Consider the following 18,356-nt stretch of genomic DNA (forward strand, 5'->3'; position numbering starts at 1 on the left):
CAAAAGACACCTATAGATTCAGTACAATTCCCATCAAAATCCCAACACAATTGTTTACAGACCTTGTATGAACAATATTGAACTTAATATGGAAAAACAAAATCCCAGGATAACGAAAACAATCCTGTTCTATAAAATAATCTTTCGAAGTATCACCATCCATGATTTCCAGCTCTCTTACAGAGCAATACTAACTAAAACTAAATGGTATTGGCATAAAAACAGACAAGTTCATAAAATGAATTGAGTCAAAGACCCAGAAATAAACCCACACACTAAGGACTTCTGATTTTTGACAAAGAAGCCAAAACTTTGGGGAAACAAAGCATCTTCAATAAATGTTGCTAGTTTTACTGGATGTCTGCAGGTAGAAGAATGCAAAGGATGCGTATTTATCACCCTGAACACAACTAAATATCAAGTGGGTTAAAGATCTCAGCATAAAACCAATATACTAAATCTGAGAGAAGAGGATATAGGGAATAGACTTGCACGCATTGGCACAGAAAACATTTGCTGAACAAAACACTGATAGCTCAGGCATTAGGATCAAAAATTATTAAATTATTAAATTGGACCTCATGAAACTGGAAAGCTTCTGTAAGCAAAGAATACCATCAAAAGGACAAAATGGCAGACTACAGAAAGAAAAAAGATCGTCACCAACCCTTCATGATAGAATGTTGGTATCCAAAATATGTAAAGAACTCAAAAAATTAGACATTACCAAATCAAGTATCTCAATTAGAAAATGGGACACAGATCTTAACAGAGTATTCTTAAAAGTAATCCGTAAAGGCTGAGAAGCACTTAAAAATGTTGAAAGTCCTTCATCATCAGTGAAATGCAAATCAAAGCAACTCTGAGAGGTTCCACCTTATACCCATCAGAATAGATAATATCAAAACTCAAGAGACAGCTCATCCTGGTGAGGATGTGGAGCAATGGAAACACTTCTCCATTGCTGGTGGGAATACAAACTTGTCCAACCACTTTGCGGATCAATTTGGTTGCTTCTTGGAAATTTTGGAATAGATACACCTCAAGAATTACCCATAGCACTCCTGGGCTCCATCATAACACAATGACATTTGCTCTCATATAGTCATATAGCTTACTGGAAACAACCTAGATGTCGCTGTACTAAACAAAAAATTAGGAAAAGTTGATACATTTACAAAATGGAATATTATTCAGCTTTTAAAAACAATGACATCCCAAAATTTCTGACAAATGGAAGGAACTAGAAAAGATTATGCTGGGTAAGATAACCCAGATCCAGAAAGAGAAATATGGTGTGTACTCACTTATAAGTGGATGTTAGCAATAAGCTGCAGGATAACCATACAACAATCCACAGACCCAAGGAAGCTAAGTAACATGGAAGGTCTATGGGAGATGTGTGAATCTCAGGGAAAAGAGGAAGTATAATATAGCATACACTGGGTGTTATTGGAGCAGGGGATTTGGGTAGAAGAAGTGTGCGGAGAGGAAGAGGAGAGATCAAGCATGAGGAGGATGGAGAAAGAACAGTAATTGGTGGGGTATATCTCTGTGATGAGCTAGAAACCTAGGAAATGGAAACTCCATGGAATCTATCAGGGTTAGCCTATCTAAGACTCTGAGCAATAGTGGATATGAGAAAGCAAAATACAGGGACACCTCCTGTAGGCAGAGAAGACTTCCAATGGAGGGTTGGGGATAACAACCCAGGCAAAAATATCCAGTACATAATCCGCCCCCACCTACAAGATGTGCAGAGATAAAGGTGGAGCAGAATTTGAGAGAGTGGCCAACCAATGTCTAGCCCATCTTGAGACCTGTGTGAGAGAGACCATCCCTGACACTATTAATGATATTCTTCTAATTTCTAGACTAGAGCCTACCATAACTGTACTCTAAGAGGCTTCAACCATCTGGTATTAGAAACAGATACCGAAACACACATCCAAACATGAAGCACCCCTTGGGGAATCTTGTGGAAGAGAAGGAGGAATTGAAGGAGTCAGAAAGGTCAAGGACAGCAAAAGAAACCTACAGAATCAACTCACCTTTGCGTATAATGGCTCACAGAAACTAAACCACCAACCAGAGAGCATGCATGGGATGAACTTAGACCCTTTGCACATATGTAAGTGTTAACAATGTGCATCTCGGTCATCCTGTGGGACCCTTACCAGCAGAAGCTAGGTCCATCCCTCACTATGATGTCTGCCTTTAGAACCCTTTCTTCTACCTGGTCTGCCTTGCCTAGTCTCAGTAATAGTTGCATCTAGTTGTATTACAACTTGATATGCTAAGGTGGGTTAATAACTGTAGGAAGTCTCCACTTCTCTGAGGAACATAGGAGAGGGAATTGGGAAAGGGGAGGTGAGAGTGAAGGACAAGATGTAGAGGAGGGAGGGAAAGCTGCAATCAGGTTGTAAAATTAATAGTTTAATTAATTAATAAATAGAAAAATACTGTGGAAAAAGAAACCACCAATATGATTATTTAAAAGAACTCACATGCACATATATATTACAAATTATATTTGTGTTTTATGTACATACATATTTAGACAGATGTCAAATTGTTCCTCTTTTCAACTCATGTACAACATAATTCTGAAACTGCATCACTTTATAACCCATAGCAAGTAGTTTAGTCCTTCATACTGAGTGTTGCCTGTAAAGTTGTTTGTTAATTTGATAATTGAAGAAATAAATAGCAACCTGCATCAAACATTGTTATTATATATTAATGAAACGTTATATTTTGTTGTCATTCTGAAGGAAATATGGAACATTTTCCCTTTCAATCAAAAGAGGAAAGTTAGTTAATTCTGTAGAATTTGCACAATTACTCACTTCTCATCCAATTATTATTCTCAAAGACTTAGACAGAATATGTTCTTACACAGTTACATTGTACAACTTACACTATGTCTGACAATGAACTGGTGATTTTATTAAAGTACTAAGCAAGACTGACAAGGCCCTGGCATGTTAGAGCTTACATTTTGGAGAGAGTGACAGATAATACAATAAGCAAGTGATTCAATCACACTTAATGGGAGAGAAGGCCTTAGATTCAAAAGAACACCCTGGACCTCCATAACCCTGCCAAACTAAAGCCAGAGGGGAATGTTCTAGTCCTGGCGAAAGGACAAGCACAGCTCCAGAGGCACCAAGGTCATCTGTTAGCAGTGGTGGCTGGATTTGCAGATACATGTAATGCACAGGGAAACCCTGATAAAACAAGGCTGTTAGAGAGAAATTTAATACATTTGCATCTGAAATTTCTTAGGTAAAGTTTTCCTTGTTAGTTTAGGGAAACTAGTTTGAAAAGTTGGTGAGATAGAGGCATAAATACAGACTAATACAGATGGCCTAATTTAACACATACACACACACACACACACACACACACACACACACACACACATACACACACACACATACAAACACAAAAGATTTTTAAAAGTAGCTCATACATAATCTTTTTAATTTAATGATTATATCTGTCATCTATGTCTAGATGAGAGAGAGAGAGAGAGAGAGAGAGAGAGAGAGAGAGAGAGAGAGAGAGATGATAGATAGGAAAACAATGATTTGTATTGAAGAAGAAAGAGAAAATGAGATAGAAGTCAAATGAAATAAAAAATCATATATATAACAAACAGCTGTAGAGAGATAATATACTATGAGGTCTACACCTCTGAGCTGTATATTCTATTATAAATGGCATTCAAGATACTAAAAATTAGGCTCTTTTGCCATTGTGCTGGCTAGTTTTATGTCAATTTGACACATTCTAAAGTCACTCTAGAGGATGGAGCTTCATTTGAGAAAATGTTAACCGTCTATAAGATTGGGCTGTAAGCAAGCCCTGTAGGGCATTTGGCTGTAAGCAAGTCGTGTAGGGCATTTTCCTAATTAGGGATTGATGTGGGAGGGTTCATCCCACTGTGGTTGGGGACACCTGTGTTAGTGATTGTGGGTTCCATAAAAAAGAATGAACAAGTCATGAGTAACATTACCTCTCCTTGGCCTCTGCATTAGCTCCTTCCTCAGGGATCCTGCCCTGCTTGGGTTCCTGTTCTGATTTCCTTTAGTGGTGAGCAGTGTTAAAAGCCAAATAAATACCCCTTTTTGCCAAGCTTTTTGTTGTTGTTAGCCATTGTGTTTCATCATAGAAATAGAAACCCTAATTAAAACAGGAATATATATACCATTTAACATAAATACCAAATAAAGTTATGTGCATATTACTTTGCTTTACTAAAGGAGGAATTGTATACATAGGTACATCAATGCAAATATATACTATACAATCATACTTTTTACATTAAATACATATAGTGACGTCTTCAGAAAAAAAAGAAACCAATGTGGCTCACATATGAAGGAAAATTCTTTTGTTTTAATGAAAAAAGGATTTTTCATATATCAGATTAAGGTTTTTTTCCTTCGTCTACTCCTCCAAGCTCCACCCCACCTCGTCTCCCATCTGGATCCACACCCGTTCTCTCTCTCTCTTTAGAAAATACATAGGTATTTAAGAAATAATAGTAAAATTAAAAAAGAATAAACCAAATGAACAAATTGAAATAAGACAAAACAAAGAAGAAAAAATAATGTAAGAAAATACACAGGAAGTGCACATAGATACACTGAGACCCATGTTCATAAAAATAGAATCCTTTAAAAGTACAAAAACTGAAGCCATAACAAATTTGCAAAAGAGTGGCAAAGGTTTAAAAAATATGCTGAGCTATTATTATGAGACAAACTAACTCCATAGATGCCATTGAGTTCATTTTGTGTTTGCCATTCTACTGCTACGTATTGACCTTATATTGAGAGTGGTCTGTTTTCTCAGTGACGCTCCCTGAAGAAAAACTATGTTTTCATTTGCAAGTGGCTATCAATAGGAGATGATTTCTGGTTTAGGGATGAGGCCATGTGCTGGCTTCTCTTTCGGTTCTTAGACACCATCTTTTGCAGAGCCATGCAAGCCCTGGATCTGCTGCCTCTGCCTCTGTGTATGTGTAGCGCCCACCTCGTCTGGCAAGGAAGACGCAACACCGACGGATCCTTGTCAACAGCCTTTATTGCAGGACACCTTCATTGCTGATACGGGGACTTGGAGCGGCAAAAGCGCTTGCCTTATATACACAACAGTATGCTAATAATCCTTCAGGGATTGGCGGGGTCATCCCACTATCACCCCACTGTCATCCCACTATCACCCCATTACTTGTCCTCCAGGGATTGGCAGAGAATGAATCACCTCACTAGCATGGTACCGCCCCTCATTAGCATATTACCGGCCAACTGACGCCAGGTGCAAAACCTACACATGCGCAGTACCGTTGTTCACCACGGGAGGGCGCCCTACATGTATGCATATGTGTACCAACCCTGTTATGTCTACAGGGCCTTTTATCTTTGATGACTTCCATCTCTTCTGTCTCTTACACTCTTTCAACTTCTTCTTCAGCAGAGTCCTGAACCAGGAGGAAAAGGATTTGATAGAAGTATCCATTCTAGGGTTGTTCACTCCAAAGTCTCTCACTCTCTGTATAACGTGTGAATATGGTGTTTCTCTATAGGTTCCTATCTGCTTCAAGGGGTAACTCCTCTGATGATGACTGAATAGTGTATCTATGAGTATGGCAGAATGTTGTTAGGGATTATTTTATTGTAATGTTCTTTTAGCAGAACAGTCCTTCTTGATTGTTCCCCAGGGACCTGGCACATGTAGTCTTAGATTCTTGACCACCCCCAAAGTACCAGGTAATTATGGGTTCTATTTCATGGAATAGGCTTTCAGATCAGTCACTAGTTTGTTCCTCTCACAAGATTTGTGCCTCTATTGTACAAGCATGTCTCACAGGGATGTCACTATTTTATATGTGTTTATAACTGGGTTGATATTTATACTTCCCCTTTGACAATGTGCAGATTATGTCTCAAGAATATTAAAAAACAAGTCTTAAAGATTAAGGTACTAGTTAGGCATCAGCTTGACTTCTGTGTATTCAATGAGTTGTATAAACGTTGTATTCAACTATAAGGCCTTAGCATCAGTGTGTGGAGAACTTTGAAAAATAGCCAAGTTTGTTTGGGGGATTTCATGGGGAAGCCTTGATCAAGAACCTAGATAAATGTATATCATTTCCAGTATTAGAAGTTTCATTTCACTTCAGAGAAATACCCAGTTAATGGGGGCTCTGTAACTCCCATTATAAGATGATTACACTTAGATTGTGGTTAAATATTCATGTATTTTAGGAAGCCTTTATTATATTCGGCTTTTATATGACAAATGGTTTTTAGTTTTAGCTCTTCCTACTTGTATTCCTTCTGTATCCTCTTTCTTCCCATTCTGCATCCCTTTGATCATTTCAGTACAACCCGTCCTCCCAACACTTATACATCCATATTTTATTTTCCCTTCCTAGCATGATACTTCCCATTCAGCAGTCTCATACTCTCTATCTAATTTCTGTGGTCATGTGATTTTATGGGTTGTAGCCTGTTTAACAATGACTTAATATCTAATATTCACATATAAGCCAATGTATGCTAAATTTGAATGGGTTGAGCTACTTCACTCAATATAAATTTTTCGAGTTCTATGAATTTACTCATGAATTTCTTGATTCGATTTTTTAAATTAGTGAATAATATTCCATTGTGTTTTTTTTTTCATCCAGTCACTCACTGATGGGCATCCAGGTTCTGATGTGAAGGGTGGGAGCAATTTTATTACTAGAAATGTTCCTTAGGAGTCATATGTCAGAAGACTCACATTGACCATAGCATGTTTTTAAGTGTACCTGGACACTGAAGGGTATATTAGTTACTCTCTGTTGCTGTGATAACATCCCACTACCAAAGGAAAATTTTAGAAGAAAATATGTTTTGACTTACAGTTTCAATGAAAGTCCACAATGTCAGAGAAACCTGGGATGATGGGAAGCAGTATGGAAAGAAGCAATACTACAGATTTTCAAATTTTACCCATGGGCTATGAATGTACTTTCAGGAAGGTTCAACCCCACTAGAGGTTCCATATCCTTCCCAAACAGTTCTACCAATAGCGAACTATGTTTTTAAATATATGAGCCTATGGGGGACATTTCTCATTTAAACCCTACACAGATATATTACCTCAGGAGTATTTTGCACTGATTTACATATTAAAGGTATCATTCATATTGCAATAAATGGAATATAGACTAAATTTGAAGGAGAAAAAAATAGAGATTCTGAGTTTATTGTATTGATCCAGATGGAAAAGCATTTTTCAGTTTGGGTAAGAAAATCTCACAAATGCATATGCTAAAGAGCAAATGTATAGAGAATAAGCAGAGTGGGATCAAAGATGATTTAAGATTTGGAATTAGCATGTGGATGCCTCTAGTATCAGGAGAATGCTAGGAGTGAAGACTGAATAAAATGAACACAGTGACTACTGTTGGGCCTCAATCACTTTTTGAACATTGCTGTTATAAAGTATACATGAAATAAAAGCATGATTGGCATTGCCAAGAAGAAGATTATCACATGCAATGTGACTTTAGTGATTTAAACAGAAAGACAAACAGAAAATATATGATTACAAATAGAAATAGAAGTAGAAATAGCAAAATAACAGAAATTCACCCAATACCAGATTATGTTCCCCTCTCCCCCACCTCCATCCCCTTTCCCTTCTCTGTCCCTCCCTCCCTCCCCTCTCATGGTTACTTTCTTTTCCCTCCCAAGTGGATCTGATGTGTCCTCACTTGGGCCCTTCATCTCGTTGACCTTTTTGAGTTCTGTGAACTGTATCTTGGGTACTCTGTACTTTTTTGTTTTTGTCTAATATCCACTTATTAGTGACACTTACGTAGGAACTCACAGAGATGGTGGCACCATGCACCAGGCATACTCATATCCAACCCAAACTGGGTCCCAGCACTGAGACAGAGAAATGGACGTGGTGGATCTGATCTTCCAACCTTAACCAAGTAGCTATCTTCCTCCCACGGGTAAAAAGCCATTTTATTAAGTATACAAACTACACACATAGCTTTAAAATCAAAACTGGAAAAATAAAAAGTCAAGAAAAGAAAGCCATAGAGAAAATATAGTCCAGAATATTTTGTGTAAAATGAAGACAAAATAGTTAAACAGGCTCAATCATTAGATGGTAAAAAATATTTCAATAATCCTTTTGGTTTTATTGAATTCTTAGAAGAGGGTTCCTCTAGGAATTTTATTACCTTGTTTCTGACAAAGCTCATATATCAGAAGTAAATAATGTTTGGACAAATATTAAATCCTCATTTCTGAATGCTTTACAAAAATGGGATATTGTAGAATTCCCCTTATTTATCTAAAAATGATGCTATATGTATAACTGAAATGCAGCAACATCATTTAGATTTTTTTAGATGCAAATATACCATTGAGTATATATGTAAATATGCATGTAGATATAATCTGGATACAAATACCAACAATCAGCAATAATTTTTAAAGCAACATAATGTTAAGTTTATTATCTTCTCTATGTTCTATTTTCACTAATAAACGTTCACTATTTGTAAATTGTGTGGTTTGTTTGTGAAACTGAAAAATGTCTATATTTGAGAACCAGACAAATTCTTTCTTCCATAGAACACTTATTCTTTACTTCCTTTTAATCTCTATCTATTAGTTAAAATGTTTTACTTCTAATGTATGCTAATCGGTACCTTCTATGTCCATGTTGAATTATGCAATACAATCTAAATTATTAAATGCACATGAACATTTCTACATAAAAGAGATGAATTACTTCCCATGTAAAGCAAACCTGTTCATTAATCTTTCCAATTCTCTTTTTTCAGTTATCAGAATTATCATTACTAGAATATTTTATGAAATAATGAACAAAACCACAATCACTAAAGAAAATGGATAATCTCCAAGAATTCTGATATCCCTTATAAAGTATAAACTACCCAAAATACCTTGTTAATCTTAAAAGAAGCATATAGCATACTGATAAACTGTATATGCAGATAAAATCTGAAAGCTCTGACTTGTTTTGTTACCTTCTGTTTAGTAAGAATTTTTTTATGAATTGTACTCTTTATTATTGTTCCATTGTCTCACTTTTAGTGTCTGCATTTTTGTTAAATACAAAATAAAACTTATGTGATTTGCTGCAGACATATTATTCAATGTCTACTTTTATTCATTGAATCTCCTATATTGGCTCCTTAGATGAAAAAAAATCTTGAATTTTCAGATATGAAATTTTGAATATAAAAACTTATACCTCTTAAAAATTAAAAGAATTGAAAGGGAATAGGATCTCTTTAAATATATCTTATAATTAAAATGTAGTTTTGGGCAAAACTTTATTTATCATATTTTATGACTTAATATATGTCTATTATTCTTTTTTATTTTTAGTTATTTTATTTATTTACATCCTAGTCATTGCTCCTTCTCAGCCCTTCCTCCCACAGTTCCTCATCCTATTCCTCCTCCCCCTTTCCTGAGAGATGTCAGTCCTTTCTCACCAGGCCTCTCCTGTCCCTTGGGGCCTCATATCTCCCATCTCTCCCACAGAGGCCCAGACCAGTCAGACCTCTGCAATTTATGTGTCTGAGACCTCAAACTAGCCCTGTGTATGCTCCTGGTTGATGGCTCAGTTTCTCAGGTCCGGGTAGTTGATCCTACTGGTCTACCTATGGAGTAGCTCTCCTCTTCAGTTTCTTCAGTCCTTCCCCTAAATCAACCATAGAGGTCCCTACTTCAATCCAATGGTTGGATGTAAGCATCTATGTCTGTCTTAGTCAGTTGCTCGTAGTGCTTCTCAGAGGACACCTTACCAGGCTCCTGTTGTTCAGTAAATTAAATGAAAGCTGGAATATATCTCAGCCATGGAGCCTTTGGTTAGCAAAAAAAAAACTTCTGGTTTTCATAAGCAACATGCACAAGTTGAATGAAATATGCTGATTTACTTTTATCCTTTTGCAGGAAGAAGTGTCTTGGAAGGGAAGTTTATTGGCTAAGTCTCTAGGCCTTTATTTACCATGTTTACTGTTCTTATAAATCCTGCATCACTCCATTAAGTCTTTGACCTAAATAACATCTCTATAATTTAGATAATATTCATGCTTTTGTTCACTCTTCTCTTAATTTAAGAAAGGAATAATGATAGTTAACTACAAATTGGTACTTTTAATAGAAAAAAACTTATATTACAAGGAAAAATTAGTTATCATTAATCAGTTAAGAAGTATTAAAATAAATAGGCTGACTGTTGTTAATGTTTTAACAAAGTTTACTATTTGCAGTATTCAAGTGGGAACAATTTTGTATAGCAAGTTTTATTATTTCTTTTAGTGAGTTTGAAATAAAAGAATGCCAAAATTTATATTACACTACTAGCAGATAGTAGAGAACTGCATACAACAGACACAAGAATCAAACACACAGGCCATTGGCATAAAATGGAGATTGTTGAGGTTAACTCAATCAATTTATCCAGTTGTCAGAAAAGTCCATAAAAGCTTACAGTGAATAAAGCCATGTATATTGAACAATTGCAGTTGGGTGCACTGGGCATTCTATATATAAAGGAATGAAACTAAACTGATATCTCTCAATCTGTAGAATGAAATCTTACAAAATTGAAAGAAGTATTTATGTAAGACATTAACCTTGAAATTGTTAGATGATAAACTCTTAAACATATACGATATAAACAAAGAATTTCTGAATAGAAGTCCAATAATATAAAAAATAAGAGCAATATTTAGCAAACAAGACTACATAAGGAAAAAAAGACATGTCCAATAAAGAGAATAATCAGCAGAATAAACAGATATTCTACAAAATGAAAGCAAACTTTCTCAATATACATCTGACAGGAGATTAATATCTATAATTTATGAAGCATAACAAAAGAGAAACACCCTAAATATTATAAAACAAATAAGACAAATGAATTTGAACATGTGTTTCCAAACAAAGACACAAATGGCTAGTAAATACACAAGCCCTCAGAAAAATACAAATAAAACATTATGCTTCTTTCCATACCATTTACAGAGGCAAGCATCATGTGTTATTTTCTTTGAGTTTGTATATATTGTGGATTACATTGATGGATTTCCATATATTTAACCATCCCTGCATCCCTGGAATGAAGCCTATTGTTCATGATGGATGATTACTTTGATGTGCTCTTGGATTCGGTTTGCGAGAGTTTTATTGAGTATTTTTGAGTCGATATTTATAAGGAAAATTGGTCTGAAGTTCTCTTCCTTTGTTGAGTCTTTATGTGGTTTAGGTATAAGCATAATTGTGGCTTCATAGAAGGAATTGGGTAGTGTATCTTCTGCTTCTATTTTGTGGAATATTTTGGACAGTATTTTTAATAGGTCTATAGAATTCTCCACCAAACCCATCTGGTCCTGGGCTTTTTTTTTTTTTTTTTTGGTTGGGAAATTTTAATAAACACTTCTATTTCTTTATGGGTTATGGGACTGTTTAGATGGTTTATCTGATACAATTTAACTTTGCTATCTGGTATCTGTATAGAAAATTGTCCATTTCATCCAGATTTTCCAGTTTTGTTGAAGAGCCTCAAACATATGGACACTGGGGAAAATTTCCAGAACAAAACACCAATGCTTATGCTCTAAGATTAAGAATTGAGAAAGGGGACTTCTTAAAATTGCAAAGTTTCTGTAAGCCAAAGGACACTATCATTAGGACAAAGTGGCAACCAACAGATTGGGAAAAGATCTTTACCAATCCTACATCCTATCGAGGGCTAATATCCAATATATACAAAGAACTTAAGAAGTTAGACTCCAAAAAGACAAATAACCCTGTTAAAAAATGGGGTACAGAGATAAACCAACAATTCTCAGCTGAGGAATATCTAATGACTGAGAAGTACCTAAAGAAATGTCCAACGTCCTTACTCATCAGGAAAATGCAAGTCAAAACAACCCTGAGATTCTACCTCGCAACAGCCAGAATGGCTAAGATAAAAAATAAAATCAGGTGACCACAGGTGCTGGCCAGGATGTGGGGAAAGAGGAACACTCCTCCATTGTTGGTGAGATTTCATCCTGATAGAACCCCTTTGAAGATCAGTCTGGAGGCTCCTCAGAAAATTGGACACACTACCACCTGAGGACCCAGCTATACCACTCACTCATGGGCATATACTCAAAAGATTCTCAAACATAAAACAAGGACATATGCTCCACTGTGTTTATAGCAGCCTTATTTATAATAGCCAGAAGTTGGAAAGAACCCAGATGCCCTTCAACAAAGGAATGGAGTAGGCAAATGGATAGAACTAGAAAATATCATCCTGAGTGAGTGAGGTAACTCAATCACAAAAAACAAACAAACAAACAAACAAACAAAAAATAAACCCACACACACGGTATGCACTCCCTGATAAGTGGGTATTATCACAGAAGCTTGAATTACCCAAGATACAATCCACAGGCCACATGAAGCTCAAGAAGAAGGACAGCCAAAGTACAGTTGTTTGAGTCCTTCTTAAAATGGGGAACACAAATATTAATAGGAGAAAGTGTAGAGACAAAGTTTGGCAGAGAGACTGAAGGAAAGGCTATCCTGAGACTCCCCCACCTAGGGATCAAGCCCATATACATACAGTCACCAAACCCAGACAATATTGCTGATGATAAGAAGTGCATGCTGACAGGAGCTTAATATAGCAGTCTCCTGAGAGGCTCAGCCAGAGCATGAAAAATACAGAGGTGAATGCTATCATCAAAACATTGAAATGAGGATGCGGTCCCCCGTTAGGGGAGTTAGAGAAAGAATTGAAAGAGCTGAAGGGGTTTATAACCTCATAACAACAACAACAACAACCAGAGCTCCCAGGGACTAAATCATCATTCAAAGATACACATGGACAGATCAATGTCTCCTGTTACATATGTAGCAGAGGATGGCCTTGTTGGGCATCAGTGAGAGGAGAAGCCAAGGCTTGATGCCCCCAGTGTAAGGGAATGTCAGGGCAGGGAGGTGGAAAGGGGTAGATGGGTGGGGGAACACCCTCATAGAAGAGGGCAGAGCTGGGGTGGAATGGAAGTTTATGAACAGGAAACAGGAAAGGAATAACATTTGAAATATAAATAAAACATAATCCAATAAAAAAAAAGGTCATCATCAAGGAAAAGGACAGCTTCAAAGGCTGCCAAATATTTGACAAAAAGAAATCTTTATTTTTCTTTTATTGAAATGGTTGCCTGACTCATATAATATAACCTGATCACAGTTTCCTCTTCCCTCCTCTACCAGATCCACTCTCCTTCTGTTTGCTCTTCAGGAAAGAGGGACCTTCTAAGAGACAATAGTCAAACAGCATAAAATAAGACACAATATGATAAAAAAAATCCTCTTGGTAGTATGTGATAAAGGTGGCCACTATCGTAATCAGTATAGAGGAATCTCAACAGAATAAAAATAGAACTGCCTCATGATCCAATTCATAGGTACATGCCTAAGTGACTCTAACTCACCATACATAACCACACTTATAACAGTCATAGCTATCACTAAGAAACACATTTCAGCATTAGCACTAGACTGAGAATAGGTTCATATTGTGTTAAACAAAATCAATCAGATGCATAAGGACAAATATTCATGGTTTTTGAATATGCACAAACTACATAAAATTAGGAAACTTGATATCAGAATGGGAATGATTTCCGAATTAGGTGACTGCTGATATGGAAGGTTAAGGAAAGACGATTAGGATAATCTTGGTCAATGTAATAATTTATATGGAGAAAATAAAATCCTATGATTTCTGTACCCAAATATGTATTAAACATATTGTCAATCAAGATTAAGGTTGTGTATAATATTTTATCTTCTTTTTTAATTATTTAAAATCTTGATTATTATTAAAAGACAAGAATAAATATGTTTTGAAAACAGCATCAAAGGACTGCTTAGGAAGGAAAACTAGGACTTTAAACTTGTATGTGTCTTGAATTTTGGTTTTACAGCCCACATGTCTTGAACTCATAGAGTGTTTTACAATTTAGTAGTCAACAACATGGACAAAATCTGACTAAATAAAGTAAATAGTATAATCCTACTAATTTTACTCAAATGACTTAGAACATGGAAAACTTCATTTATACTAATTGTATGCTGGTTAGTTAATGCATTTGCAGTAACATCTACAAAGCCTGAGTGTATTGAAACACAACAAAGTAAGGAAAAACCGAGAAAGAACATAACAGGTACTCATTCAATGCATGAACACTTTAATTTAAACCTCACACCTAATTTGAAAAAAAAAAAGTCCTATTGTGCTACTCTGTGCATGTTTAGGACATAAGTTCAACATTTAAAAGATATGAAGATAAGGCGGAAAAAGAGAAATGATATCTCTTTAGCAATAAGTCACTTGTGATAAATTTCTTATACGCATTGAACTTTATAAAAACTTGTCATGAGACTGTAAAACAGCAGACTAAGAACACATTATAAAAATGAAAAATGTAATTGTAAAAACAAAATACAAACAAGAAACAAAAAAGTGATTCATAAGAAGACAAAGAGTGGAAAAAGGTGGAAAACCTAAAATAAAAATATACGATGGCTGAATTAAGTCCACGAATATCATTCAGCATTTATTTTAAATGTGAATAGTGGAAATGCACTATTTAAATGACTGTGATTTGCAACTCATATTTGTATAAAAATAAAGAAAAAAAACAAAATTTATCCTGTCAAAGAAACTCCATTAAACAATGCAAAAACAGATTCGATTATTAGCAAGATGACAGATTAATCACAAAACAACAAACACTTTAAATAGTGGAGGTAACAGCATAACATTGCCTGAAAATTAATACTAATTAATGGGGTTATCACATAAGAGCAGAAGGAGGAATGGATAAAGCATATGTAGCTATTCTAAATACCATAGATTAGCTAACAGAGCTTTCAAATGTCTCTGAGGAACAGAGCTATAAGTTAAGAGGGATGAAATAGAACACATCATTACTGGGGAGTCACAACACCCATTCTTGGCAGTAGATATAAATACCATGCTGAAAAACATGCATTTTGTAATATGAACAGGAACGATTTGATACTTACTGCACTCCACTACCAAAGGTAGAATGAACAACAGAAATGCCAAAATCCTAAAGTATTTACCAAGATAGATTATATTCTACTTCGAGCGACAAAGAACAAAACAAAGAAACAACAGCAATAACAAACCAGACACAGACACAAACAAAGGAGGGGGAGGGAGGGAGGAAGGGAAGGAAGGAGAGAGGGAGAGAGAGAGAGAGAGAGAGAAGGGAGGACGCACGCACAAAATGAAAGCAAATTGAAATCAGAGAACTTATTATAAAGAATACAACTAGATATCAATAATAGAAGGCACTTACCTAAATGTTCCAATTTCGAAAATGAAAATATAAAAGGTCAAAGACAGTCAAGAAACAATTTTAAAATATATAGAACTGAATAAATTGAGAACATTTGATATTTATAGGATACCTCAGAAATGCTAAATTAGAACTGAAAAGTAATAGAGAAGGCATAAATTATCATACTACAGCTACCAGTCGGCCTCTAGCCTTCACAGAGATGATGAGAAATTTTCTATTTATTTAAACTTTATTTAAACTTTTTGCAAATTTATGTTTGCTTTTAATATAGCCTATTTTCACATAATTGTTTTTTTTTTCTATTAGTTCTTCGAGAGTTTCACACACTGTATTTTGGTAATTTTCAATGTCACAAGTCTTCACAAACCCATATCCCTTCACTACTTACAAAACTGTATTTTTTTTTTTTCGTTTTCTACTTCAATACCTCAAGACCAACTTGTGCTGTCAAACTGTGTAGTCTTCCGGTGGGGAGTGGTCAACTCGGCAGTGAGGAGTCTGAGAGAAAGCTGTCTTTCCTTCTCACAACAGCTAGGAGTAAGCACCAGCTCCAAGGCTTGGTGAGGGAATGTATGCCGGACTCCCTCTTGGTGCTTCAATTTCTTTGGCTTGGCTTTGCATAATTTTGGGCTTGGTGTATGATCCAGCTCATATGCACAGCTGCCCAACTGTGTCAAGAAGATAAAATTTACTTTATAGTAAGCCACCACCCCTGACTCTTAATTCACACCTCAACATTTTTTTCCAAAAATTATTAATTTAATTATGTCCCACATGTTGCTTCTTTACCCTGTCCCCCTCCCAGAAGTCTTCATCCCATCGCTCCTGAATTCCGAATGCTTGCTCCCCCGACCCCAGGCATCCCTTTTTCCTGGGGCATCAAGTCTCTAAAGATTAGGCAAATCCTCTCCCCCTAGGGCCAGACGAGGCAGTCAGTCCTCAGCTACATATGTGCCAGGGGCATTGGACCAATCTGTGTATGCTCTTTGGTGGGTGGCTTAGTCTCTGAGATCTGCCAGAGGTCCAGGTTATTTGACACTGTTGATCTTAAAGTAGCGTTGCAAGCCCCTTCAGCTCCTTCGGTCCTTCCCCCTAACTCTCCCAGATGAGTCCCTGACCTCAGTCCAATGGTTGAATGTCAGTGTCTGCATCTGCCTCAGTCAGTTGCTTGTAGAGCCTCTCAGAAGACAGCCATGCTAGAATCAGAAATAAGTCCCAGGGTTTGGTGACTGCCCATGGGATGGATCCAAAGTTGGCCCGGCCACTGGTCGGCTATTCCTTCAGTCTTTGATCCATTTTTGTTCCTGCATTTCTTTTCGACGGGAACATTTTTTAGTCAAAAATTTTGAAGTTGGATTGGTATCTCCATCCCTCCATTGGGCCTCTCTAACTTCCGGTTCCATCTCCCCACTTTGGGCATTTCAGGCTAAGGCCACCCACATTGAGTCCTGGGAGTCTCTCAAATCCTTTGTCTCTGGGGCTTTCTTGAGGTTTCCCCCAACTACTAACTCACACGCCTGGGAACTGCACATTTCCATTCATCCTCCTGATCCTTCGGGCTTCTCTCCCCTCTCCTACCATACATAATCCTGATCCTCTCTGCCTTCCCAATCTCCCCTTCTATCCAGGTTCCTCCTTCTGCTCTGACTTCGATGATTATTTTGTTCCCCCTTCTAATAGGGATTAAAGTATCCTCACCTGGGCCTTCCTTCTTGTTAACTTTTTAGGGTCTTTGTTACAGTCTAACTATTCTCTCTATTTCTCTTTCTCTCTCTTCTTTTTTCTTATTTTTTTGGCTTATGTATGTACTTACATGTACACACACACACACACACACACACACACACACACACACACACAAACACATGCACAAAGCTTCTATAACATTAGGTTTCCATGTTTCTTTTTCCAATCATCTTTATTCATTTAACCCCCACAAACTCCTTACTCTACCCTACCCTGCTCTCCTCCACTCTACTCTGCTTTCCTCCATGACAAAGTAATTCTTCCTATTCTACTATTTCCTTTCAACGTGTTATGTATTCATATTTAAAACCCCTCACTGTGGCTCCATGATAATTTTTTGACCTTGCAAATAAGAGAAGACATGTATTGCTAATCTCTCTGGCTTTCATTTACCTCAAGAGAAAGATTCTTTCTAGCTCTATCGAATTTCTTATAGGATAATACCACAGGAGAGCTAATTTGTCTCTGAAACTTATTGTTTTGGTTATTAATATCTATGCATTTGCAATGAGACAAATACTGAATTACTGTTGCTATCGTTTACTATATTGAAATCTTCTTTCCTTTTTGTTGAGTGGGAGTTTGAAAGCTTTATATCCTGTTACCCAAACTTGTCAGGTCATTGATCAGCTGTGTGAGGTTTAGGATTCAGTGTTTGTGAAAATGCAATGTTGGTGTTAAAACATGGTAGTAGGAGTAGTATAATTATGATAAAAAAGCTCATGAGCAGAACTTCTCTGGTTTTACAGAATTTTAGCAGCCAATCTTGAAAAGTATGGAGAAAGTGCTCAGGACTTTAGCTTAGATAAAGGCTGGAATTGGCGGTGTGAGTTTGGATTTTGCCTGAAGAAGAGGGGAAGGTAGCAGAGGAAGAGGAAGGCAGGAGTAAGATGCATAATTTTGGAATGGGTGCAGTGTTGCTAGTGTTGGTCTAGTATTTCTTCCACAAAATTGGAAGTAAAATAATGAGGATGGGACGTGTGTGTATGTTTGTTTGCCCAGAGAAGGGATAAGATAAGCAGAGCTGGTTAACATGGGCTGAATTGAGTTGGGGCTGGATATTCTTGACTCTGTGGATAGTGTTCAGAATATGTACTCTGGGTAAAGATGAATGGGATAAGTAGCATGTCTTAGAGGTTCATTTCCTGAAACCAGTGTG

This window comes from Rattus norvegicus, chromosome 15 (assembly GCF_021556685.1).
Source record: "Rattus norvegicus strain SHRSP/BbbUtx chromosome 15, alternate assembly SHRSP_T2T, whole genome shotgun sequence".
Lineage (NCBI taxonomy): Eukaryota > Metazoa > Chordata > Mammalia > Rodentia > Muridae > Rattus > Rattus norvegicus.